This window comes from Symsagittifera roscoffensis, chromosome 10, assembly GCF_963678635.1.
Source record: "Symsagittifera roscoffensis chromosome 10, txSymRosc1.1, whole genome shotgun sequence".
In the NCBI taxonomy this organism is placed as follows: domain Eukaryota; kingdom Metazoa; phylum Xenacoelomorpha; order Acoela; family Convolutidae; genus Symsagittifera; species Symsagittifera roscoffensis.
The window spans coordinates 21,886,857-21,913,994 of NC_087071.1; the positions used below are offsets into that span (position 1 = coordinate 21,886,857).

The following is a 27,138-nucleotide window of genomic DNA, read 5'->3' on the forward strand; positions in this document are numbered from 1 at the left end:
TACTTGCTGTCTTTTTTTCGATTTGTCCCAACTCATTTTTCTTGAATAGTTGAAAGCAGGGTTCAAAATAAATTATCCCCTTGTAGGATTTTTTGGTACAAGCAACTCTCCTATATCTTGTTTGATTTTTCGAGAAGTCAAAATAATTGGGACTAGTGTCTTTTCTACAAAAAATTTAAAAAAGTTCGATTATCTAGCTAATTTCTCTCATATTCTTACAAAATTACCCAAAATTCAAAAAAAAATTAAAAAAATTACCATTATTATGAATTTTGCAAAAACCCTTTCAAACTTTTAAGCAAGGTGTAAAATTTTTTCTAACTTTCAAGAAGCTGCAAAAAACTCTTCAGTTTTTTTAACAAGTTGGGAAAATTGTTTCAATTTTTTTCGACAAAATGCAAACCTTTTTTTTCAATTTTTTTGATATGTGAAAAATTTTTCACTTTTTTCAACAAAATGAAAAAACATTTCAATTTTTTTTGACACGATGTGAAAATTGTTTCACTTTTTTCGACAAAATGCGAAAAATGTTTCAATTTTTTTTGGTAAGATGCGAAAAGTGTTTCACTAATTTTGTACAAAATGCAAAAAATGTTTCAATTTTTCCTACAAAGTGCAAAAAAGTTTGAATTTTTTTTGACAAGCTGTAAAGTCCTTCAGGTAATTTTTACTCATGCAAAGTTTCAAAGTCCATCAGGTGTATTTTCTAATAGGTGTGTAAAAAATAATCAAATTCCTTAACAGGTTTGCGAGTTCGAGGCGCTAAATTAGGTTGTATTCAATTTTGTTCAGGTTGTATTCAAGGTTGTTTCATTGATTTACCCTTAATTTCTCATCTGTTCTCATAAATAAAAAAAATGAAGAAGTTAATTGATAACAAAGAACGAAGGTTATATGAAACAACAATTATTCGCAAAAACATTTAAACAAAAAGCTGTCGAGCAGCAGAAGAGTTCTGTAGGTTCTCTATAGAACGCAGAGCTGAACGAGGTTCCATCGCTGCTGGTTGTTGTGGAGGGGTGTTGTGAGGCGTCATTGTTTCTGAGAAACCCTCATCTTCATCTATTGTCATAGGGTTTTCGGCTGATTCTGCTTCCTCCCGAGGGAAGAAGTAATCGTTGACTGGTTGAGCCACAAATCTTGAGTCAAGAATCTCGGGGTAGTTCATTCCCACAAGCTCAGACACTTCCTCCATCATTTGCATTGTTCCAAGTTGATTCTCTATGATGGGTACTTGTGTCATACGATGTTCGTTGAAATCCTTTTGCATCTTTTCCACCATGTGCCAGACTTGGATTGGGATGTCATTTCGTGTCAGGAAAACTACAGAGTTTGTTTCTCGCACTTGAATTTGTACTAGATCAGGCGAAAATTCCACCGAGTACATAAGGTTGCTGTTTTGCACTGAGAAAATAAGTTGAGTAAAAGATAGAGAATAAAAACCAGAATGGTTTAGAGCCGAGAGATTTGGTAGTTGAAGTTAGATAATTTGAAATTAAGGTATTTAGAGCTGAGAGAAGAGGTAGTTGACTGTAGTGAAGTTTAAAATGAAAAGATTTTTAGTTGAGAGTGAGGGGTACCTTCTACAGGAATGTGTGAGTTTAACCAATCGAAATTGATTTTCCATTTTGGACGGTAGTCGTGTCCAACCAGATTTCGGCTTTCTTTCATGGAAATTTTATATAAAAGTCGTGTCCAATCGGACACAAAGTTCCATTTTAGGTTCTTTTTACTCATTCTCGTTTCCAATCACTAAAATGTTCATTTTTGTTCTACTTGTTGTATCCAACCAGAGGAACCTTTAAGACTTAAATCTTTTAAATAAGTAAATGCATACACAGAATCAATTGCAAAATAAATGACCAAAAGTTGTTTGCTGTAAAAATAAGAAATATTGCCGATATAAGTAAAAAAAGAAAGTAAATTGGAATAAGTAGCATTTCCGAAACTGTTTTTATCAAGTTAACTTAATTTTTTGTATGTTATCATCGATAAAATGCTAATTTTTGAGTAGATAATCAAGTTCTTTGATTTTGATGTATATTTGAGAGCATAGCTCTAAATTAATGAGTGTTTCAAAGCAAATCTCTGGAAATCTTATTCCGATCATGCAAGATTTTGAACTTTGAAACGTTTTAAAGAAATGGAGGAACAGAGAGCTTTGCTGGGGTGTTTTGACAAGGTTGGAAATTGGGAAGGGAATCTCTAGGAATCTTGTTTTAAAGTGCTCACTTCCAATTGGTTGATTTTGAAAATGAAAAACCCTCTTTTTTTCTTGCAACAGCAAAAAAAACATATTCATTCTGATTTTAATTTACGCTAAAAACAATTGTTCTATACATTGTACAATTATTTGAAAAACTTTTTTCTTTCCCCAATAAATCAAATTAAGTGTAAGCCACTGATTAAACTTTTGGGACATTTCAAATCTCCCACTTTGACATGTACCAAGTACTAATTTTTTGTTTTCATACTAATAGAACTCCCAAATTTAGATGCCGTCGCTGAATCGAAAAGAGACGAGAAAATGCAGTGTGGGGACATGCATGTTAGGGTGCATGCACCGCAAAAGTTGTCAAGCAGGGATTATTTCCTGTCCTGATTGTAATTTCACTCACAATAAGCAAGAAATGATTTATCACGTAGCTAAAAAGCATGCTTCATCATCTTCCAAGCAATCAGCGGTTTGCTCGTTTTGCGAGAAGGAGTTTCCGAGTTACTTTTCTCTCCAACAACATCGGAGAAAAAAACATGGTGCAAAACCACGGACACCAAGTGAAACCGTGGTAGACTAGAACAAGATTGTGGAGGAAGAAGGGGAATATGGAGAGATACTCAAAGAGGATTTGAGTGCTTGTCAGCACTTCCTGTTGGATACTGAGATAATGAATGGGAGACATAAAGTATTTAACTTTCAAATGTCAAAGTAAGATACCAAGACTATCAACTTGGTTATCAAGTACTCATAATTGGTTTTACTTTCGAGTATGGTGACCAAAAATTTCTACTTGAGGTGGTTTTCATGTAGCGCATTACGGTTTCAAAAAACTTGATAGCTTCTTTATAAGACAAACTTATAAAAACTTCTTGTACTCTAAGGCATTTTAAATTTTCTCTAAACTTTATTTACTATATATATTTTTCATACACTATGTGTTTTCATGACGGCATTATTGAGGCTGAGACTTCATGTCACATTGTATAGTCCCAGTCATTCCAATTTAGGAGCAAATTGCCAATTTAGGAACAAATTTTTCATGATAGTTGCTTGATATTAGTTATGATACAAAAAATTGTTATTCTTTCAAAAGTATGTAATTGTGACTGCGCATTTTGTTGTAGCTCGTTTTGAATTAAAAAGATTGATTGATCGATAGAACTTCATAAATTGCCAAAATTTGATTGCATACATCAGGTTCTATGAAATAGAGGCAATTTCAAAAATAATGGGTGGATATAGTTAGAAAAACCGATTGCTCATCTGGATTTTCATACACCCCCAAATCTAAATACAAAAGCAGCTTTCACGTCCTGTGGAAATCAGCGTCGCATTACTTGGAGGAGAAAGTAATTGTCTTATTAATCCAGATACGCAAAACAGTTTTGATTAACAGAACGACGATATCCACCCATTCAAATACAAAAACACAAAAATTAGAATTTTTTTTATATCTTTGTTTTTCTTCGTTTTTCTTTGTTGGTGAAACATTTTATTTTCTGTTTTTTTTTTGTTTGTCATGATCACGTTTTCAAACGTTGCTAGGTTTTTAAACCAACCTTTTGATATGGTATCATGAAAAATTCCTAATAGATGAAATTGCTATAAAGTGTCAGAAGATCCATCGCGAATAGATGAATTTGCCAAAAAGTGTCCGGCATCGAATTGCTGGATTGTCATGAAACTTTTGAGGACATCAAAAATTAGATTAAAAATTTGAAAAAAAATCCAGGGCAAAATCGAGAACCTTTTTGGTCATCGGTTTTTCCTCAATACATGGATCATGACAAGAAAAAACACAAATTTCAACAAGTCACCTTCACTGGCCATAGCGAGATTAGAGTTCCCACTTTCACGAACATTTTTGATGCCATTGATTTCAGGTTGCATTCGTTCGGCTGATACTCATCTGAATGCTTGATGCAACATAGACATGCATTGCAGTTAGTAGCTGCTCGTTGCCCGTCGAAAGAGAAAGCCCCACTGAAGATGAAGAGGAAAGATAGGACGAAACCTAAAATACTTATAGCCGAGTAGATGCAAAACGACCTCAAACCTTGATTAACCTTTAAAAACAACTATTATGAGTTATAATTATGATTATTGAAAAAACCTTATTTTTGCCAAAAAAAACCTCTATGACCGTTTATTTTATACAAATTTGGCGAGTTGTTGTCCAAACTTAGGGACTCAAAAATCTGAGAACGTCAGAACTTTTTTGGCGACCATATATTGAGGGTTTTGTGTTTTTTGCACAAACGCTTCTAAAAGTATGTGCAAAGTTTAAAAAAGCTTACTTGCAAGGCTTTAAAAAATGCTCATAATTGTTATTATTATTTGCGCGGAGCGTCTCTTTGAGGAGCTCGAAAAACTATTTGGTTTTGGTAACATGAATTTTTTCCAAAAAAATTAGTTAATCAGTAAAATTTTGTCCCTAATTACTCTCTCTGTTTTGTGTCTTCAAGCGCTTGGTTTCAATTTTTTTCTAAATCACACAAAGCTTCAGTTCACAAGCGGCTGGCGCTAAGTTTTATTTTTGAGACGTTTTTTTTTTTGAGCAAATTTAACTAAACTAAAAAAAACTTTTGAAGTTATAGGTGAAAGCACTGATACAAGCACGTTCCTCTTTTCGTCCTACAAAGTAGAAGCAAGATACAAGCAGTGCTGCAATATTGACAACTCATAATGAACTCAGAGCCTTCTGGCAATTGATAATGTGATCCAAACTGCAAAAATTTTTTGAATTGAAATATTGATGAGAGCAATTTCCTTAAAAAAGTACAAAAGGGATGATTAAAGTTTTTCGTGATCCCATATAATGACAAAAGTTGCGTTTTAAGTTTTAAAAAGGTAAAAAATAACTGAGTAGGTTAAGAATGCGAGTAAACTCTGAGTAATGTAGAAACTTTAAGGGATTTTTTCAAATAACTTCCCATTTGTTTTGGAGATTTTAATACAATAGAATCAAGTGCAATGGATTTTAAATGAATCATACGTGTTTTTTTTTGGATTTTTTAATTACTGAATAATCAAATATATTGACAAAATAATCGATTTCCTGACCTAGGCTCTTTTTTCATCACCCCAAACATGGTATAACAAGGGGTTTTACAAAGTTAAACAAAAAGACCAAATATGTTTGTTATGCATAGTTAGTTCACATGTCAATTGTCGTGACAATCGGATAATGAGAACAAATTTTCACTTGTTAAGGGGGGAGAGAGCAATGGCCTAAAATTCAACCAAGGACAATTTTTTGAACAACATTTTTCGACTAAAATATATTTTAGTCTACGAAAGTCCGGCACGGGCCGCTTTTATAATGCATATGAATTAGTGCAAGTTATTAGCTTCTAGTATACCGATAAAGAAAAATGGGTATAACAGGAAGCAGATTATAGCTTTTGGGTCATTTGTTCAGAGGCAAACTCAGTATACTGTGCAGTAGAAACTGTGCAAGCTATTGAGTGTCATCAAATACTCTTGATGATCTATTATTTCAGTTTCCAAAAGAAAATGTTTGAAAAGTATTGTTTTTGCGTTTACCTCAACTCAATGAATTTTTATTTTTCTGTTTTAGTCAATTGTTTTTACTTCGTATGACAAAGTCTTATTGAATATTCTCTGCAACAAAAAACGAGCTGAACATATTTTGAATCTATTAAAAATAAATCATAGTTGAGTTGTAGTCTTCTTTGTTATTACACGCCTTGATATTTTTAAAATGTGCAAACAGTGGCTTCTATATGATTTTAAATGTCCCATTTTTACAAAGTGAAATTTTAAGACACCGTTTTTTCACGGAAAGTTTCTCGTCCCAAATTGATTATTTTGATAGTCGAAGCCATGGGTTATCTATTCTTATTTTGCTTTCTTTCAGTCCCTATTGTTAAAGCAGGTAAGCACTTTTTTTTTGTTAGATCAATTACCATCAGAAATTAATTTTGTCCTGGGCTCTATTTTAAAAAATATATAATATGACGACCTTGTTTTCCAAATTTCTATACTAATTTGATTATCTTGAGACAATTATCGCGCCATATAGATTTCTTTTACAGACGCAAAACAAGCAAAAAATTTATCCTCTTCTACAATATAGAGCGTGTTGGGATGGAATAAATAGGAAACATTATTTATGTTTATGTTTTGTAAAACTGAATCAACCTACCGCGAAATCTCCTCTAGCCATGTATTAGAAAAACGAAAAATAAAATTGGCTCGGATATCTTGATATATATATGGGGTTGGTTTTCCTTTACTTTAACTACCTTTATTATCGTTTTGAGCTTTGCCATTTGATTGAAAAAGTTTTGATTAATAAATTTTGTTCTCAGAGTTTATTTCTGAAAAACCTTCGTTTTATTCTTTTCGATTTTGGTTAGAAGGGATTCAATTGCTGACCTAAAGCAAACTTTTTTATCAGTATCTTAAAAGACCTTAAACAATATCAGTGTTTTGCCCTCATATGTGCAGTCTTAGTTTTCTTGTTTTTCATGAAAGTGAAAGACATAATCGCTTGGGGTGGTTTTTTTTTCTGAATGAAGTTTGTAGAGTGGGAATTGTACCCGGAGTCTACGTGTTATTACGCAACATTTCTAGGCACTATCTTGACTGCTCTTTGCGCCTTGTAAACTGCTCATTTGATAAACTTAAGACTATCTTAATGCTGAAAACGTAACACGATCTTCTTTACCCCACACCAAATACTTCCGAATTGAACTAAAGCATGTCTAGCTCTTCTTAAAACCGGATTTTTACCCATGTTACACAAGGCAAACCTCTGGCAAGAAAGCAACATATTCGGTTGTTTCCTATGAGTTTTGTTCGTTTTCGTTCAAAAACACCGAAACTAAAAAAGATAGTAGAGCTTTTCTTGCTGCTGATTAATTCGATCATTGAATGTATGAAAGGAAAATTTTTGAACAAAACTTTCGATTTGTCTTAACGTAAGGTTTACTTGAAATTGCGTTCAGAAAAAATTAACTTGATTTTATTAACAAAGTAGTAGAAAAAAAAACTAGAAAACAATAGGAAAAAAAACGGAAGTTTGTTAGCAAGAGCTTTTAAAACAATCGTGCAAAGCTGGGAGACTGAATCAACTTATGGTTTCTACTTTAATTTAAACGCCGCCTCGCTTAATAATTGAAACAAGGAAATATAAAATATTTTTCCCCATGTTTCTGCCAAGTAAGATGTTTTATCCTCCAAATTTTCTTAAGGTTTTTTTAATCAATATGATCCTTTACTTTTTCTGTACATCTTGATTTTCTTTTTGGTTTTTGATGCCTAAACAGTTATACAATTGTTCGGTACTTAGATTTGAAAAAAAAACCGATTGATCAATCCATCATTTTTTAAATTTTATTTCTATCAAATAATTTGGCGACATTTTTTTTTCGTTCAGCCAGCGAGTTCTAAAAAAAGCTTCCGTTGTTTTGAAAATCTTCCGATCCATAGAAAGATTATGAAGAAACTCAAACTAAACGTCTTTAAAAGTCCGGTAAAAACTAGAATCTGATTTTAGTTTCTCTTTTCAGGGCACTTATACTATTCTTCGAAATTGTAGAGTGACACTTTTGTTGTTGATGGTAGAGTGACATCCGTTATTAATTACGCAGCTTTGACTAAATAAGGAAAAAAAGCACTGCTTGTGCAGCAAACAAAAATGGCAATTAAAATTAAGGTATTTGCAGATAAGTATTGCCTTTTTTTACTCAACTTTGAAAAATTAGAAAAAATAAGTTTTTGTGCAGTCAAACAAACATCAAATTATTCTTTATAGGGTTTGCGACGTCAATAAACTTGGCAACCTCTAACACTGATATTTATGAAGAACAGAGAAACTCTACTTCTGTGACGATACTTGTATTGCAAGGTGTCGATTCGGGGATCCATTTACCCTTCGAGAGGAGTTTAAATTGGAATTGTGTGGTGGTGATAACAGGTGAAAATTGCAGCGACAAAGTTACTTCAAATTGGGGATACACAGATACATATTTTCGGGTTGTGTTGCATACTTTGGAGCCCAGCCTGCTATATAACTTGACTATTCATGTCATCGACCGATCGCCGCCTTCATATTTTGGCCAGACCTCCAGCTTCGTTTTGATTAGCTTAGGTAACACACATCGTTACGTTTGATTTCTATGTAAAATCACTTTTTTACTGTATCTTTTCAATATCATAAAGAACATCTGTGGTACCAAACTAATTAAGTTTCATATTGATTGAATGATCACAGCAAACTCAAAAACAGTTTGTCTTATATTTGTTTCTAATTAAACTTTATGACAAAAAGTAAGACCGAGTTAGGCAAATTGTATTTCGCTAAACATTTCGAGGTTTCTCCATTTTTTATCTTTGAAATACCAGTCCCGCTAAAAACCTAGAATTGAGCTTCTTTGATTGATTATGCCAACCCCAATACAGTAAGTTCAGAGATGGTTTTCTCCAAGTTCTCCTTCATTTTTCCCAGCCGACAAGTGTTGTAACCTAGAAGTTGTAACAGTTCGCATTCGACCATTATGGGCTCAACGATATCCAGCATTTTCAGCTCAACGTGGTTCTAGTTCCGCTTTCCAGCATTCACTCATTGCTTAATTGGAAAAACACGCTTAGTATGCGAGTAGCTTGATCAAAATTATTAAATTTTAGGTTGTTTCAAATTAAGTTCTGTCATTTTTACCTGTTTATAAAAAAGACTGTTTTTATTATTCAGAAACCCTCAGCTAAGAAAACTGAAAGGAATCTATTCATATTAGATTTTTGTGGGCTAAATGTTAACAAAAAAACCAATTCTCTTGTTAACTTCAAACAACCAAATGGAATAAGAAATGCATTGTAATCAATTGGGTTGTAACCAGTCGCGTGGACGTGCTGTTAGATACATGGTACACCTGGATGTACCGAAAATGTTGCAAATTTGTTCCAAGAATCACAAAACACAGACGAAAACTCCCTCCTTGGATTTTAAATGAAACCTCGAATCTTATCAAACACAAAGCCACTGCTCAAAAACGGCAAAGTCGAAAACCAACAGACAGTAACAAACTCAAAGTTGAAAATCTTGAACTGGCTATCCACGAAGGCTCCCTAGCAGACCAAGCAAATTTTGAAATGAATATAGCTGGTCAACGAAACTTCTCAGACATTCAGAAATACTACAGATGCTTGAAGAAAAGTGGTGGAACTCCGAGCTGTGTAAGCCTCAAATGTGAAACAGCAACAGACGATGAATCGAAAGCAAACTTATTCAATAAGTTTTTCAGCAGTGTTTTCAACAATAAGAGTACCTCCACAGTCAATGAGATCGCAGCAGACCATGTTCCAAAGTTTTCCAAAGTAAAAATTGAAACAAACAACATCCGCGAACTAATGGTGAAGCTTAAATAAGGAAAAGCTTGTGGACCGGACGGACTACCAAATAGAGTCCTCAAAAAACTCTCAGCAGAGCTAGCTCCATCAGTCGCATCACTTTTCAACGCGTTTTGAAATAAAGGAGAATATCCTTCTGCGTGGAAGCGTGGCTCGACTTTTCCGATGTTTAAAAAAGGAGATAAGAGAAATGTAGAGAACTACCGACCAATTACTCTCATCAGTGCTCTATCGAAAGTGTTTGAAAGGTGCAATTTCAATCAATTGTATGAACATGTTCGGCCATATCTTAGCAATTGCCAATTCGGTTTTTGCGCCAAACGTTCGGCTGTTCTACAACTGCTTTCCTTCGTCGACGAAATTTACTCCTCTCTTGATGATGCCAAAGTGGAACAACTCCATGCCTACTATATTGATTTTGAAAAAGCGACAGGTAACAGTTATTGGCAGTGCCATTTCAGGCTCCACGATAATAAGAAGCGGAGTTCTCCAGTGCTCTATTCTGCGCCCTCTTCTCTTCCTCATTTATATTAACGACCTACTCGATGCTATCTGCTATTCTTCAACATACGTGTTTGCCGATGACTCAAAGTATTTTTCCAACTCCTGTATTTACCTACAGAGAGACCTCGACAAAGTAACCGAATGGTTTGCAACTAACAAGATGTCGCTTAACTCTATTAAATGCAAGATACTTTCTTTCCGAGGCGAGGGCGCTCTCAGCTTATGTGGTAAAGAACTACCAGCAGAATCCCGTGAAAAAGACTTGGGCCTGAACATTTGCAATAATCTTAATTGGTCACTACATGCTAAAGAACGCTGCAGTAAATCAATGAACGCATTATTCTCGATTAAACGCAACACCTCAGAAAAAGCACCGAGACAAACTAAACTTTCTGTATGTTGTGGATATATTGTACCAATACTCACTTATGGTAGCCAAGTGCCCTCCTACAACAAAGGAGACTTGAAAAAACTCGAAAGCGTGCAAAGAAGAGCAGCAAAATGGATAATCAGATGTGGAGAAGTCACCGCGCTACACTAGGTATACTTCCAATCTCTCTTTACACTGAACTGCACGACATTCTTTTGCTTTCACAAATTATCCAAGAAAAAACGACCTTTAGTGGAGAAAACCCCTATAATTCGCAAGTGACACTGGCACACGGCGTGGCGCGTCCAACTACTTCAATATCACCAAAAATCGCCTGAGAAAAACAGATGAAAACTTCTGGATCCGCACTCCTTAACTTGTCAACTACCTGCAAGAGCACATTTCGTTCTTTGATAGCCCCAACCTGAAGCGACAACTGACTGTTCTCTACTGGAACTACTTTTTTACTCTGTACTCGGAAGTTGACACCTGCTTCTGGCGCATTCTATGCCCCTGCAGCTCGTGTCAACTACACAACAGACAGTTCTCTTTTTAATTGTGTCTCGTCTTTGTTTCATTTATTTGTACGGGGACATCGTCCCATTGAGCCATAGCTCAAAACCCAATTTTATTAATATTTTTTATACAATTGTTTTTCTGAAGTTTAAAATTAACTAGATAACTTAGTTCATTTAAAATAAATGAAAATGGATGCTGTCCCCAGTTTTCTTTTCGTTTCTCGTCTCGCAAAGTTTAACCAGAAAATATGCATTTGTCAAATGATATAAGAAGAGTATTTGCAAAACGAGTATAGAGTACTCAATTTCTAAGTCTAAACTTTCTAAAATTTCAAAATGTTTCTATTCCCCCCAACGTTGGCCACTTACCTCCCTAACCCCCTTTCCCTTCAAACCCCCTCCCCCCAACATTTGTCCATTTAATTTTACCCCAACATCAACCCCTACCAAACAGAACTAGCTACCCTCTCTCCACTAGAACCAACCAACACCACTCCCATCCCGCGTTGTAATTCGTGAAACCCCTCAAAAATTTGAATTGATTTTTATTTCGAACAACTTTTTTTTGAAAATTTTGGGAAATGTTAGAAAGCTTTCCTTACAAATTGCAATGTTTCAATTTCAGCGCGCTATTTTTCTCAAAATTAGTATTTTCAAACATATATACCTCAAAACGTTGTCCATCTCCAATTTTCAGACCTTCCCCCAGCAAGTTTTCGAAAAATGTAGGAAAATTGTTGAAAAACAACAAAATTGAGTATTATAAAATGAGTAACAAACCAATTATTAACCAACTATAGCTTAAAACCTGCAAACGACTTACTGTGCGTTAAAATTTGCATCTCATTAACGTGGAGTTTCATTATCTTTATCTATAAAATTGAAGAAATATCGATTATATTTGTCATGCAATAAATTTCAAAGCTTCCTCAATAACAGCAATATAATCCATTTCAAATCAACTATAATGTCTTAGTTCTAATTTTTATAGTCACTGCCAAAAACACTCAATTTTAATCGATTTTCATCCCAGGAACTTCAATTCTGGAAGGTCAATTAACCTGGACTATAAAGATTTAGATGAAAAAATGCAAGCAAGCATCAAAAATTAGTTTTGAACTGTGATGCCCTCATTTAGATACGCAAACAAGCTTTAATTATTGAATCAAGCAATACTGTTGTTTGAAAGGGCAATTTGTTTAAATAGTGATGCCCACGTTTAGATAAGCAAACAAGCTTAAATTCTTAAATCAAGCTATAGTATTTTTCTTTTTTTTGTGTTTAATAGATTCCAGCAAAAGTTTCCTGTTTTACAAGTTCGGCAATCCATTCAAATTTTGTCTATAGGTAACACATTCAGAATTTTAGAAAAACAGTTTGTCTCCTACGCTTCAAAAGGACATAACTAAGTTTAGAATATGCGAAAAAAGGTTCGGAGATGGCTGGTTAAAACTTGGGAAATTTTCAGCCGAAAAAACCCAGCCAGGCTCAAATTTTCCGTAAGTGTCTTCAAAACAAAAAGTGGGCTAGTATTAATTTCTATTGCTCAACAATTGAAAGAAAAGTTAACGTTTTAATTAGGTTTTTAGTCAAAAGTTGAAGTTCTATACTTTATAATTAAACGGTAAAAAGAGTTCTGAATAATTGCCATTTTCCTGCATCAGATCAAAGTAACTGACATGGCAAGAAGCATTTATATGAACAAGAATTGGGCTACAAAACTAGCTAAGAGTAGCCCAGAAAAAAATTTGACTAAAACTCAAATCATATCATAGAAATTTACACCAACAAGATAGCAGCTTAATTATCAGTTGCTGAAAAACCAAAAATCTTATCCTGTTTTTGTAAAAAGTATATTCATTTCTGAGACAAGATATCAAGCAAAACATTCTTCGAGAATGGATATTACGGCGGTAGAAGACTGAAGTAACCGCAACGTTGTTCAACTCATTTTGTTCCTTTGAAGTTTAATTCTAGCTAATCAAGACAAAAACAAATAAACACAGGCTTCCACAGAAACTAACAAACAAAACTACCACTGAATGCGACATCTACGACAACTGCAACGAACACGACGAGCAGCTATGGCGAGCTAGCGATGCCAAACAAAATGTTCCACGCCCAGAGATAACTGCTCGTCGTCCCACAAGAGCGCCTGTTCAAACGGTTACAAAAATTCACAGCTAATATCATTTTAGATTAAACGGCTGAGAAAAAGAAAAGTCTCAATTTTCAGAGGACGCCACTACCTACTTTATAAACCACCCAACAAAAGTTGAAGTTCTATACTTTATAATTAAACGGTAAAAAGAGTTCTGAATAATTGCCATTTTCCTGCATCAGATCAAAGTAACTGACATGGCAAGAAGCATTTATATGAACAAGAATTGGGCTACAAAACTAGCTAAGAGTAGCCCAGAAAAAAATTTGACTAAAACTCAAATCATATCATAGAAATTTACACCAACAAGATAGCAGCTTAATTATCAGTTGCTGAAAAACCAAAAATCTTATCCTGTTTTTGTAAAAAGTATATTCATTTCTGAGACAAGATATCAAGCAAAACATTCTTCGAGAATGGATATTACGGCGGTAGAAGACTGAAGTAACCGCAACGTTGTTCAACTCATTTTGTTCCTTTGAAGTTTAATTCTAGCTAATCAAGACAAAAACAAATAAACACAGGCTTCCACAGAAACTAACAAACAAAACTACCACTGAATGCGACATCTACGACAACTGCAACGAACACGACGAGCAGCTATGGCGAGCTAGCGATGCCAAACAAAATGTTCCACGCCCAGAGATAACTGCTCGTCGTCCCACAAGAGCGCCTGTTCAAACGGTTACAAAAATTCACAGCTAATATCATTTTAGATTAAACGGCTGAGAAAAAGAAAAGTCTCAATTTTCAGAGGACGCCACTACCTACTTTATAAACCACCCAACTGAACACGTCAGTACAGAGGAAAAAGGTGAACACGACGACATCAAGATTCTCTAAACAGATGCTACGAAAGAAAAAAAAAACAATAAAGAAAATTACAACTTCAGAAATTTTCGTACCAACAAATCAAACCTTTTAAAAAACCAACTTAGCCAAGCAGCAGTGAACAACATGCTAGTGCAGCAACATACCATGCATCCATGCAACATTGATATATTTGGACAGCCAAAGCAAACTACAAATATAATGACAAGTTGCAGTGATCTTCAGCAATATCAGACCCGACAATGCAGCCACCATGGACACCTTATTGGACCGCCAGGTTCAAATTTTCTAAAAAATCAACATCAAGTTAAAAACTCACAATTTGCAATCCTTTGCCAACATCTACAGCCTTCCCTTGAACAAACACTCAGAGTTCAACGCAGAAACCAAAATCTTTTTTGGTTGACCAAATAATCAAATGAGTTCAAAAAAACGTTGGAGCCAGATGACACAACAAACAAAGATCAAGATTTCACTGATCAATTGCTTCACAATAAAATGGACCCAAAAATGCCCAACCTCCGACACTGAAAAATTTACCCATCTGTGGATATTGACAACAGGAAAAGCCAACTTACCATCTGTGGATTCGCTTTTAACAACAAAAAGTACAACGCAGTTCTTCGATGACTATGATACGAAACACGGATGGCCATTAATCATCAGCAATAGCTTCGTTGACCAAATCAAGAAATTCAAGCAGCCATCAATCGATCTCATTGATTCGTATACGGACTTTTCGTCACTCATCACTAAAATATGGTGTCGGCAAAATTTAACACTAGCAGCAGCTTTAATGGGCGCGAATCATACCCATATCAACGAGCTGCCTTACTGCTTTGCCTTCAACGATTGGAAAATACAGTTCGCATCAGCATGCGACTAGTAACCACCCATGCAACAGCAACAGATTAGCCGTGGCTTGAGCTATTTACACTAAGGACTTTCACGACCTCGATACGCCAAGGGATCTCGACTATCAAAAAACTAGCCTTTGCAACAAAAAAAGTTAAAAAACGAAACAGCGTTCCCAAAACCCATGCCACTTTGGCAGATATAACCACCATCCAGCATCAATGTTTTCGAGCAAATGATCGACGGAAACACTGCCAATCGTGAAACAATTGGAGCGGTTTCATGTTTTAACAGTACACGACAATCGAGAACAACAGCGCTCACAGTTCAACACCAAACAAAAGCCAAAATTATAAAATTATCTAGCCAGGCAAAAGAACACACTTTTTACTAGCACACTACGTTTCTTATTACAACGACAAGATCATCGACGTGTAAGTACCAACAGTTGTATATCACTCAAAACAGCACAGGTTTCTGGAACTAGAAGACATAAAACACAGCAAACAGTTCCTCGTTATAGGGGATGACACAATTCATTCTCTCGGAAAATTTTATAGAGCACTTGATCTTCGAAACGTTTCCTATCAAGGATGACTTCAACCCCACACAGCTGAAATCAGCAAACTTAGTTTCAGTGGTAGAAAAAACGAGCACTTGATCCTCATCACCTTCCCCAAGTTGAGCAACAAAAAACAAAAAGCCTCGTACTAAGAACAGACAACAAAACTGCAGTGAAGACCCAAGCAGAACCTCGAGTGACTTGGCAGCAAAGCAAAACCAGAAGAAAAAATCACTGATTTCAATCAAAATACCCCTAAATAGAACATACATTTTGTTACGAATACCATGAAATTCTTCAACCAAAACGTTTTGCAGAACAAACAAACAAATGACATGCCGTTTGAGACTAATGACAGAATCGAAACTTAGCCAGCCGACGAAAATAACTAAAGTTTTGAACAACACATTTGACATCTACCACGAAATTTTTCAGCCTCAACGTTTAACGACAGCGATGAACTTCAACGCATACGTCTTATCACAGTCAAAAGCTTGCTTTTGACCCAACATAAGAAAAAAAATTGCCACCTTTCATAAAAATAATCCAATTAGCTGAAGTGTCAACAAAAAGTTCGAGATTAATTAAGACGTAGGTTACAAAACATTCGCGAGATAATCTTATTCTCAAACTTAAGATTTAAAAAAAATCAAGGTTATGGACTATAAGTTTACGATGCATTGGAACCGCTGCAAGAAGCAAAAGATTTCGAGAAGGAGACAATGATCTCAAAGAACAAATGTATTAGAGTCAGACAGAAGCAATATAACACAAAGCCAGCAACACCCTAACCAACAACAACTTTTGGCATAGTTGCAGCCACAAAGCATCAAGACTACAAACATAAACCTAGCCGACTTTCTTCTTCTTACTCTTACTACTTTCTTCTTCTTACAAGATTTCACTGATCAATTGCTTCACAATAAAATGGACCCAAAAATGCCCAACCTCCGACACTGAAAAATTTACCCATCTGTGGATATTGACAACAGGAAAAGCCAACTTACCATCTGTGGATTCACTTTTAACAACAAAAAGTACAACGCAGTTCTTCGATGACTATGATACGAAACACGGATGGCCATTAATCATCAGCAATAGCTTCGTTGACCAAATCAAGAAATTCAAGCAGCCATCAATCGATCTCATTGATTCGTATACGGACTTTTCGTCACTCATCACTAAAATATGGTGTCGGCAAAATTTAACACTAGCAGCAGCTTTAATGGGCGCGAATCATACCCATATCAACGAGCTGCCTAACTGCTTTGCCTTCAACGATTGGAAAATACAGTTCGCATCAGCATGCGACTAGTAACCACCCATGCAACAGCAACAGACTAGCCGTGGCTTGAGCTATTTACACTAAGGACTTTCACGACCTCGATACGCCAAGGGATCTCGACTATCAAAAAACTAGCCTTTGCAACAAAAAAAGTTAAAAAACGAAACAGCGTTCCCAAAACCCATGCCACTTTGGCAGATATAACCACCATCCAGCATCAATGTTTTCGAGCAAATGATCGACGGAAACACTGCCAATCGTGAAACAATTGGAGCGGTTTCATGTTTTAACAGTACACGACAATCGAGAACAACAGCGCTCACAGTTCAACACCAAACAAAAGCCAAAATTATAAAATTATCTAGCCAGGCAAAAGAACACACTTTTTACTAGCACACTACGTTTCTTATTACAACGACAAGATCATCGACGTGTAAGTACCAACAGTTGTATATCACTCAAAACAGCACAGGTTTCTGGAACTAGAAGACATAAAACACAGCAAACAGTTCCTCGTTATAGGGGATGACACAATTCATTCTCTCGGAAAATTTTATAGAGCACTTGATCTTCGTAACGTTTCCTATCAAGGATGACTTCAACCCCACACAGCTGAAATCAGCAAACTTAGTTTCAGTGGTAGAAAAAACGAGCACTTGATCCTCATCACCTTCCCCAAGTTGAGCAACAAAAAACAAAAAGCCTCGTACTAAGAACAGACAACAAAACTGCAGTGAAGACCCAAGCAGAACCTCGAGTGACTTGGCAGCAAAGCAAAACCAGAAGAAAAAATCACTGATTTCAATCAAAATACCCCTAAATAGAACATACATTTTGTTACGAATACCATGAAATTCTTCAACCAAAACGTTTTGCAGAACAAACAAACAAATGACATGCCGTTTGAGACTAATGACAGAATCGAAACTTAGCCAGCCGACGAAAATAACTAAAGTTTTGAACAACACATTTGACATATACCACGAAATTTTTCAGCCTCAACGTTTAACGACAGCGATGAACTTCAACGCATACGTCTTATCACAGTCAAAAGCTTGCTTTTGACCCAACATAAGAAAAAAAATTGCCACCTTTCATAAAAATAATCCAATTAGCTGAAGTGTCAACAAAAAGTTCGAGATTAATTAAGACGTAGGTTACAAAACATTCGCGAGATAATCTTATTCTCAAACTTAAGATTTAAAAAAAATCAAGGTTATGGACTATAAGTTTACGATGCATTGGAACCGCTGCAAGAAGCAAAAGATTTCGAGAAGGAGACAATGATCTCAAAGAACAAATGTATTAGAGTCAGACAGAAGCAATATAACACAAAGCCAGCAACACCCTAACCAACAACAACTTTTGGCATAGTTGCAGCCACAAAGCATCAAGACTACAAACATAAACCTAGCCGACTTTCTTCTTCTTACTCCACAAATCTCTGAGACAGTCACAAATGGCATTCGCAGAGCCGAATTTAACATCAGTTTAGGATCTCTCTTTCTTTTCCCTAACTTTTTTTGCAACGGCAAAATGAGGCTAACTATAAATTGGAATTTACAACAATTAAATTATCACGAAGCTGCTTACATGCTAAACTGAAAAACTTGCCTAGTTACTTGAAAATAAAAAAATTCAAAAAGGGCAATTAGAAATAACATTAAGCAACCAAATGAATCTAAATATCAAGTATTAGAAAGTGTAAAAATTCATAAAAGTAAAAAAATATAAAGATACCTGTTTAAAATGTGAGGCAAACAGCGTTTTTGCTTAAATATTTTATGCAAATCTGGACCTTAAGTTTCTAGTCATCTTCGACCAGCCACTTGTTTAGTCAACTTTTGTTATATGTTAGACTAGTGACTCTGTCTAATTTAGTTTTTCAAGGTTTAGGATGTGACTAAAGCAAAAACAGGTTCAGAAAATGGGCGGCTCGATGTATGGAACAACTTCTTTAGGATAAATTATTCTCGACTTGTGACTCCAAAATTATACAAAACTTTACATAATACAAAAATATTCAAAACAGTGTTTTCTATATTTTTATACTACTTTGACTTCACATAATAACATATGTTATGACCTAGAAACTTGACTTCAGTTTTGCATTTTTGATAGTAGATAACCTAGCGTTAAATTTTTGCAGCTTTAATATAAGGGTCACAATAAATTTAGCTAATTTTCAACAGTGACAGAAATTTGGGTTATGTGGTTCAGTTGAACTGCGTACAATGATATATGGCGACTAGCAGTTTGATACACTAAAGGTTGTTTATCACACGTGTTTAATGTATCTATTGCGACACTCGAACAAAAAAACTATGCGAAACAATTGACACATCTGAAACATGAAATTTGCATCATATATCGTCAATTTTTCTCTAAAACAGGCCGAACGCTTTTTAAAGTAATTCTGTTTTTACTGGACTTTGCTTAGTTATGTACGCAATCAACGGTTTGACATTTCTTCGAACAATTTGTTCTCTGAACAGTCGACTCACAGCGCTTTGCTGGGATTATCTAGTCGTCATTCGTTTCCGGGCTAAGTGTTACAGGTAGACTTAGTCGGACCATTTCAATCATCTATTTTTGCGTACAAACTAACAGCTATAGATGTTTTTACAAAGTATCTCTTTGCGGTTCCTTTGAAAGATCCTACCGCAAAATTGCAGCAAAAACGTTGGTCTCGTCTAAGCACACCTACTTACCTGCAAAGATTTTAGCAGATTTAGCAACCCATTCTACCGCACAAATGATGCATGAATAAGCAATGCTATTAGAAAATGAATGAAAACACAACAAATTGAAGCTTCCACAAATTTTAGGACTTATTGATTGTTCACTTGGAGCTTTAAAACGCATTCTCTAAAATGAAATTTCAAAAAAATTGATAGACTGGCATCAAAATACTGAGTTGTTCCAAACATAACACATCATACTACACAACAATAGGATGAACACCTTCGCTATTATTTCACGGTCGTGAGCCCATAAAACCAACATTCTTTAGGTTCACAAACTCAATATTTTCTACGCAAGCACCTAGTTTGATTTTAATCGCGATCATAAAGGTGTATTAGTTCATAAAACATAATCACAAGTTTTTATAAATCCAGAAGTTATTTTGATGAAAAATCAAATGCTCGCCAGTTTCATCAAAGAACCGGTATCAAATATTGGTGCTCCGGGCTCTGAATCTACATCAATCACAGATAGCAAAGGTTCCGTCAGACCTGAAACATTTGATTTCTTTGATAAATCAGTTATCAATTTTTGCTTTTGAATTTGATGGTTATGGTCTTACCCGTGCAGATTCGAAGATTCTTTTCGATCCGAGAGTTTGGATAATCCGGAGGTAATTGAGTGTAATGAGCAAATATTGTCAAAAAGTAGAATGTACCAGCTTCTAATTCAACCAAATTGAAAGAGACCGACAATTTGTCGTCTGCAAAATATAAAACGTCAATTTTTTCGTCGCATGAAATGCAAACTATGTGATGCTCAGCCCACGTGAACTGATAATGCGGATGAATCAGAATGCACGCGATCAGAATTTGCCTCAAAACCGTTTTAAATTAGTTGGTCGTGTTTAGAATTGAAAAGTTTTATGTTACATCCAATTACTTGATGAGAAAGATGAGGAACAAATCACACACCAGTAGTTCATCGGATGCGACTGAAGCGCTTTGAGCCTCAATCACCAGTTGAAGATCTATCAGTATTCGATGAGAAAAACTTCGTGGCTGATCCTTTGCTCTGCCAATACAGAGGTGAGCCCGCACTAATCGGTTCTCAACTTCCAAACGTCGACGTCAGTCTTGGACGTGACACAGGAGCTTGACGTTTCAACGCCCGATGTTCCTAATATTCAGTGGACATTCGGAGGAAATGCACCTCAACCAGTTGCAACAACACTTCCGCAAGCTCGATTTACTGCACCACTGTCACACCAACGTCAAATTCAAGAAGTTCCTGAAACCATTCAGCAGAACTAGAGCGTGATTCCAGCAATTCAGGCGGAGTAACCCAATGAAACCGATTAACTGGTACCTCCTATTTGTGACTTCAACGATTCGGCTGGTGCAAATGAAGAACTTAGAGATACAGATTTTGCTTTTTTATTTTTCCCAAAGCCAGCAGTATCGCCAAATTTTCACAGCACTGAAAAAAATTTTGTATTTGAAGGACAAGAGGCGCCTTGAACTGACAACTATAAATCAGAACACTTGTATTTTCCTTTCCGAATAACACACATGTAACTACATTCTGCAGGAAAACAACAGTACTCGCCGGGCGAAACCAAGGCAAATTCGCCCTTTGCCAATTCTTGTGCAAACCAACTCATTCGAATAAAATTAAAAAGAATGTTTGAAGAATCCAACGCATAATATTCAGGAACAAATCCTTTGAAAACGAAAAAACCCATCCCTGTCGTTTCTACCTTGTGATCAGTTGATGGTGTAAGATTTACGCGCATCTTGTGAATTTTAGCAACAGAAAACTGTCCTTTCAACACAATACACAGATGAACAAACACCGCTCCAGCACCGCTCCAAGTATTCGTATATTTAAGTTATTTATCAAGTGTAATGTATCGATAATCAGAGTTGCAACCATCTGTAGTACAATAAATTTCTCCCAGTTTTTAGGGACGCGTTAAAAACTTAGTTTTCATTATATTTTGAAACTTTTCTTCAAAATCTGCAGCCATCGCTGAACACAAACTGTTCCGCGATATCTATTGCTATTAGGTGGTTCATACTGTTGATACATGTAAAACGGACACAATTAAGAAATGTGCAAGTGGACATTTTCAGGCTACACAAAGTTTTCACAATGTTCCATATCCTTTTGAGATTCTTAACTTATTAATCAATTACAACAACTATATATTATCTTTTTTAAACTTTACCTCTTAACATTTGTTTATCGAGCCCCATTTGAAATAAGAAAAAAAACAAAAACCACTAACAAAAGTCAAACTTTAAGCAGTTAAATGCAAAGTAATTCAGTCTAGAGTCGTGTTTTTGGATTAAATTTTTAGTGAAGTGTACTCAACTTTACATTAGTTTGTACAGAATTACTGCCAACACCAGAATTGACAGTATTGCAAGCAACGTCTATACACACCCTCACTTGCTTTGGTCACATCCTACACCTTAAAAAACGAAAAAAGATTAAGTCATTAGTCTTAAAAATAACAACTCTCATTAGACGTCGTGGCTCATCATGTAGCGTTACCCTGTCTACTTATTGCATTATGGTACTTTAAAGATTTTACCTCGGCACCCGTATCCTTCATAGTAAGGAGTGAAATGTTTATGAGGATGGGTGTTTACTCATGTATTTAGGAAGGAAACGCGGTTAAAGTAAATTCCCTATTCATTTGAAACAATTTTTTTATGACAGTACTAAGGTTACCATATTACCATGCAGTAAAACGGGGAATAAACAACCCTTAAAATAAAATGTTTAGTGAACAAAGAGACGTATAAAAACTGATCAGATTTGTAAGTTTTGACTGAGTGATTAGGAAGTTTTTGTGAGTAATTAATTTTTTAGAGTAGTAATTTGATAATTTCAATAATCGCTTTTGTTGACTTGATTTGCAGAGAATACAGACAGGACATTTGTGGCAGACTATTTTAACGTATTGTGAGCCATCAACTTAGTTTTAAAACCTTTCAGATGCCCATACAACGCCCAACAATTTTGGTTTGTTTGTCAGGGTTTGATCCGACCGTTGAAAATGGGGAAAAACTCTGTATTCGGGTTGTTTTGGTTTTTTTTGTGTTATAGTTTTTTTGTTTTCCAAGCAAAATATGTTATCAGAAATAATGATCGGATCGGGTTGAGTGATACATCATATCAAAGCTCTTACACTCGTGATTCGAACCACAATTAAAACTTCAAAAAAATTTTTTTCCGGCGTCCAGAAAATCCGGTTTGAAATTTTCGATTATTCGTCCTAATTCGAGCAAATAAAGCGAACGAGCAGTCTAATTTAGACCTTTAAATGCTTGAAAGCTGGTAATAGCTTAATTTAAAAGGTATAATAGTCTTACTTTAGTAAGTTTAGTTTACTTTAGCGCCTTTTTGGAATCAAATTTTTCAAAAATATAAAAAACTGCACATTTTTTTTCGATTATTTTTTTTCGTTTTCCTTGTAATTTTCTACAAAATTGTTTTCGATTTGTTTGTTTTACTATGGCTGTCGAAAATACCTAATTGCTAGTTTTTGGTCTGCTCTTTTAATCACACCACGCCAAAAAAAAACGACAATAATTTGAAAAAAAAGAACGTTTTTGTATTTTTAAGACTAAGGTCGAGACATTTTACGCAACTTGCGCCGCAACCGGCAATCGTTGTTATTTTTCTGAGTAGTAGGGAATTAAGAAAAGAACTTTCTTGTTAACCATTTGTTTCGAAGGAATTGTTCAAATGTGGCTTCCATCTTTTATGTGACGCGTCTGTTTTGAATCTTGTTTTTCTCGCATTATGGAAGTATTGATTTTCTGTGATTTCGATAATTTCCCATTTTTTTTTCTAACCTTAATTAGTGTGGTTCAACCATTTTTCAAAAGAATTCTCGTTTAACGGGGTCTTAACGGCGAGTATAATTTTGAAAAATTTGACAAAAATCTAGTATACTGATTATTGTGGGCAGTGAAGGATCTTAATTTCAAACGAGTTAGTTATAGTTTTCATTGCGACAGTATTTTCTACCAATGTTTTTTCCTCAATCAAAAAAAACTAAAACCGAGCCATTCTATTGATTTAAAAAAAAAAACAGATTTTCTCCTTTTTAACTGCCATGGTGTTGTTGTCCGAAATTCGTAGGATTTTAGGAGCGATTTCTCTGTAATCGATGAAATTCCCTGTGGAGGCAACTAAAATGTTGTCAATATAACAGCTGGCGTTTAAAAGAGAATTCGTGTCGCCTGAAAAAATATTATTAAGAATTTATAAGTTCCTGTAATTTCACCACCAACTTAGCTAACTTTGCAAAGGTTTTTCGTTTTCTCGCATAGTGGCAACTGACTGTGTGCTTTTCTGCGATCCAGCTTAATAAACCAAAGTTCATGATTGGACTTTGAAGAAAACTGAAGTGCTACATTTCAATGAGCTCGTGGATATCAGATATTTGATATAGATTAGTGGATATTGGATATATGGTTTTTAAAACTTAACATTCGAACGCTAGCTTCATGCCGCCTCATTTTTTCAAATAGTAACAACTGGTATTATACAAATGTTTTTTTTTGCGTGTATCTAATTTCTCGGTGTGTCTGTTAGATTCTTGCGATTTTTTAGTTCACCATTAACTCATTTCATAATATGTATTGGCAATTGTTTACATATTATTTGCACTGGCTTAGGGGGTACGTGAAGTTGTGTATTTTTTGTTGTTCTGGAAATTATCCAGTCGAATAAAAAACCTCTTCAAAGGATTCGTACACGTTGGATATTAGATCAAATAAAACAAACTACTCTGCTTTATGAATTGAGCAACACTGCTGCGTTGTCTATGACATCTTTTTTGAGTCACTCAAATTTGTAATCTAGCAAGTTGTCCTTCCCCAGGGTGTGTATCTTACAGGAGCTTACGAAGAACGAAGTTTCGTTTCAGATCCAACCATTGGACCATTGGATGACGCCAACCATTGAATGCAGACCTAACCATGTGGTATTTGTTTCTACTGTTGTTATGGGAATATCTTCAGCCGAAAATCTTTCAATTTATTTTGTGAAATCCATTGGCTTTTGAAAAGCTGACGGGGCTGACTGTCTATAGAAGAATGTTCGTATGTACAACTGAGTCTTCTCGCGAGCCAATGCTCATAAGTGTTTTCTTTTTGAGGCCGTTTTTGCTACAAATAATGCAAATGCTTAAGCCTGAGTAGTCGTTGTCATCGTATAAGCTTCAGCTGGACTCGCTCCAGGCGTTAATGACACCCTGAATTGTTGAGATTTGTCTATTCTCTTGAGGTACTTCAAAGTAGAATGGACTTTCCTTGTTTGTACAATTCTGAATATTAACATCGGAATTGTTCTTTACAGTATTAACATTTGCACATTTTGCCGAACTGTCTTCATCTTTACATATTTTACGATTAATGTCTTTTGCTGGAAATGCGTTCAATTCACCTTTGATAAAATGGTTTCCTCATTTCGTGCAACCATTGGTTTTCCAATAGTCAGCCTTGATTCTTTTTTTAGAAACTAAAAAAAAGTTATTATTTAAAGCGTTTTTGCGAGTTTTGAATGGTTTGCGAAGCCTTTTAAGGTCTAACAATTCGGAGAGCATCAGCTTGCAGATAAAATATCTCCTTGGAAATGACAGTTTTTAATGCTGCAAATAGCCACATTTAGATCCGTTACAGTTCTTCTTTTTCTGCTACTTCACAAGTTCTGGACAGATTGGTAATTGCTCCTATAAATTTTTTGACATTTACCTATCACGTTTTTTCTTACTCAAGATTTTGTAGAGTTCAAATCCTCTGTTTTTTCTGTTTCGTAAAAATTTTGTCTAGAAACTTCCAAAAATCATTAATTTAGATATATAAAATCTTTACATGGGCGTTTACTGAGTAAAAATATTTTCGCCGCCCTGCACTGAGGACTAAAAACAAAGTGGACAATATTTTCTGCCCCTTGTCTTCGCATCCCACTGAACAATTTTTCTCGTCTAAGATTCTTTTTTTTCGGCTAGTTCATTTGGCTTCTCTACATTTTTTTTCCTTTCTGACATTTTTTCTTCCTCCTTGGTCGCTTGTTCCAGGACAGGACTCGATATTTTTGAAACAAATGATGATTTCAAATTTTCAATGTCTAGGCTTTTTGTCAAGGATCGCTAAATGAAAGTGATCGGTCCAATAGCTTCGGGTATTGGAAGGTTTTAAGGCTAGTCTGGTCAAAAGATGCATTTCCTAGGAGGTTCGAATCGATTTTTTAATGCGCTTTAATAAAATTTTTTAGTAGTTTAACTAAATCTAAAAATAAAAGAAATTGAAATCATAGTTAATTGAATTAAGATTGGCTGTCCTTTTCAGTTAAAACAGGTCAACTGAAGGTTAAAGTCCCGTTTGAGTGATATGTTAGTCAGGTCCCAGTTGCAGAGTGCAATTCCAATGAGTCTATTACTAAAAAGCGACAAAACATGACTTAAACTTAAAGTGATTTAAAGCCATTCTATTGCTACTAAAATCCGTATGAAATGTAAACCACAAAAATGTCTGAATTGGATTTAAAACATTTTAGAAATGAATTAAAATCGATTCTGTTCATTCTAAATTGTTATAGAGCGGATTTGTGACTCTTCGCACAAATCTTACTGTCGGCTTGATTAATAGTCTAAGCCTTAGAATCGCAAAACTAAGTTTCACATGAATCTGATTGAGGGCCTTACATCCCCGCACCGAAGAGCTTGATTTTGAATTCGAATTAAACCGTTTTATAAAAATAATATACTGAGTAGAAACCGATATACGATGGCCCATTAAGATACCTGAATTGATCTAGAATGAACTAAATGGATTTTCCCGATAGATAGAAAATTGTTTTCTTTGCCTAAAAAGGCATTTAAACCGGTTTAGATGGATAATGCAAGGTAGTGAAATGTATCAAAATCACGCCAAGTTTGATTTAATTTAACTTTTTTTGTTTTTTTTCCCAAAAAAACCTCCATCAGACTTACAAAGAGCAAGAGTCAGTGGAGAGAGTTCTTTCACGAAAGCTAATGCATTTAAGAGTTTCAGTATCAGATTGTGCAATTCTAAGTGTTCCCGTGGTAATGAAAAACATTACATTGCAAAAAATCTTCAAATTTGAAATTTTTTCAACGTTATAGGCCTAGTTTTATTAGGCAAATAACAACTGATATTAAAAATTACATTTAAAAATACATTTTGGGTGCAGAAAAATTGCAAAATTTAGTGCTCGTAGTTTGTTTTCAGACCAAACATTGAAACGAAACGTCAACTGAAAGAAAAAAAAGTTTCAATAATGTTTGATAGCCTAGAAAACCTGTTAAGAATCGACTGAAGTGGTTTTTATACTACGTTCTTGTATCAAACTAATTAGATTTTAAATCAATTAAAATCGGTTCAATTTAGGTAGCTGCTACCTTATCTTTTTAATTTTCTCTGCAATCCAATTCTTCTCAATACGGGTCAGATTTGAAATGATAAATCAAGCTTGATTCTTTTTATTTGAATGGTAAATCATATAATTATTTCAGCGTGCACAAAACTCTGCCTGTCAGTTGTTGGGTACACATCATCCACAGTGGAACTGCAAGCAAACTTAATTCATCCTCAATATCAGTTCACGTGGGCCGAGCATCACATAGTTTGCATTTCATGCGACGAAAAAATTGACGTTTTATATTTTGCAGACGACAAATTGTCGGTCTCTTTCAATTTGGTTGAATTAGAAGCTGGTACATTCTACTTTTT

At 35.1% G+C, this 27,138-nt stretch overlaps 1 long non-coding RNA gene across 1 annotated transcript; it reads left to right on the forward strand.

The window, feature by feature from the left end:
* The first annotated feature begins 5,928 nt into the window (after positions 1-5,928).
* On the forward strand, positions 5,929-27,047 carry LOC134855654 (uncharacterized). The gene is made up of 3 exons (XR_010164524.1): positions 5,929-6,116; positions 8,001-8,336; positions 26,922-27,047. It is a non-coding gene; the product is annotated as an uncharacterized LOC134855654 (long non-coding RNA).
* The last annotated feature ends 91 nt before the right edge of the window (positions 27,048-27,138 follow it).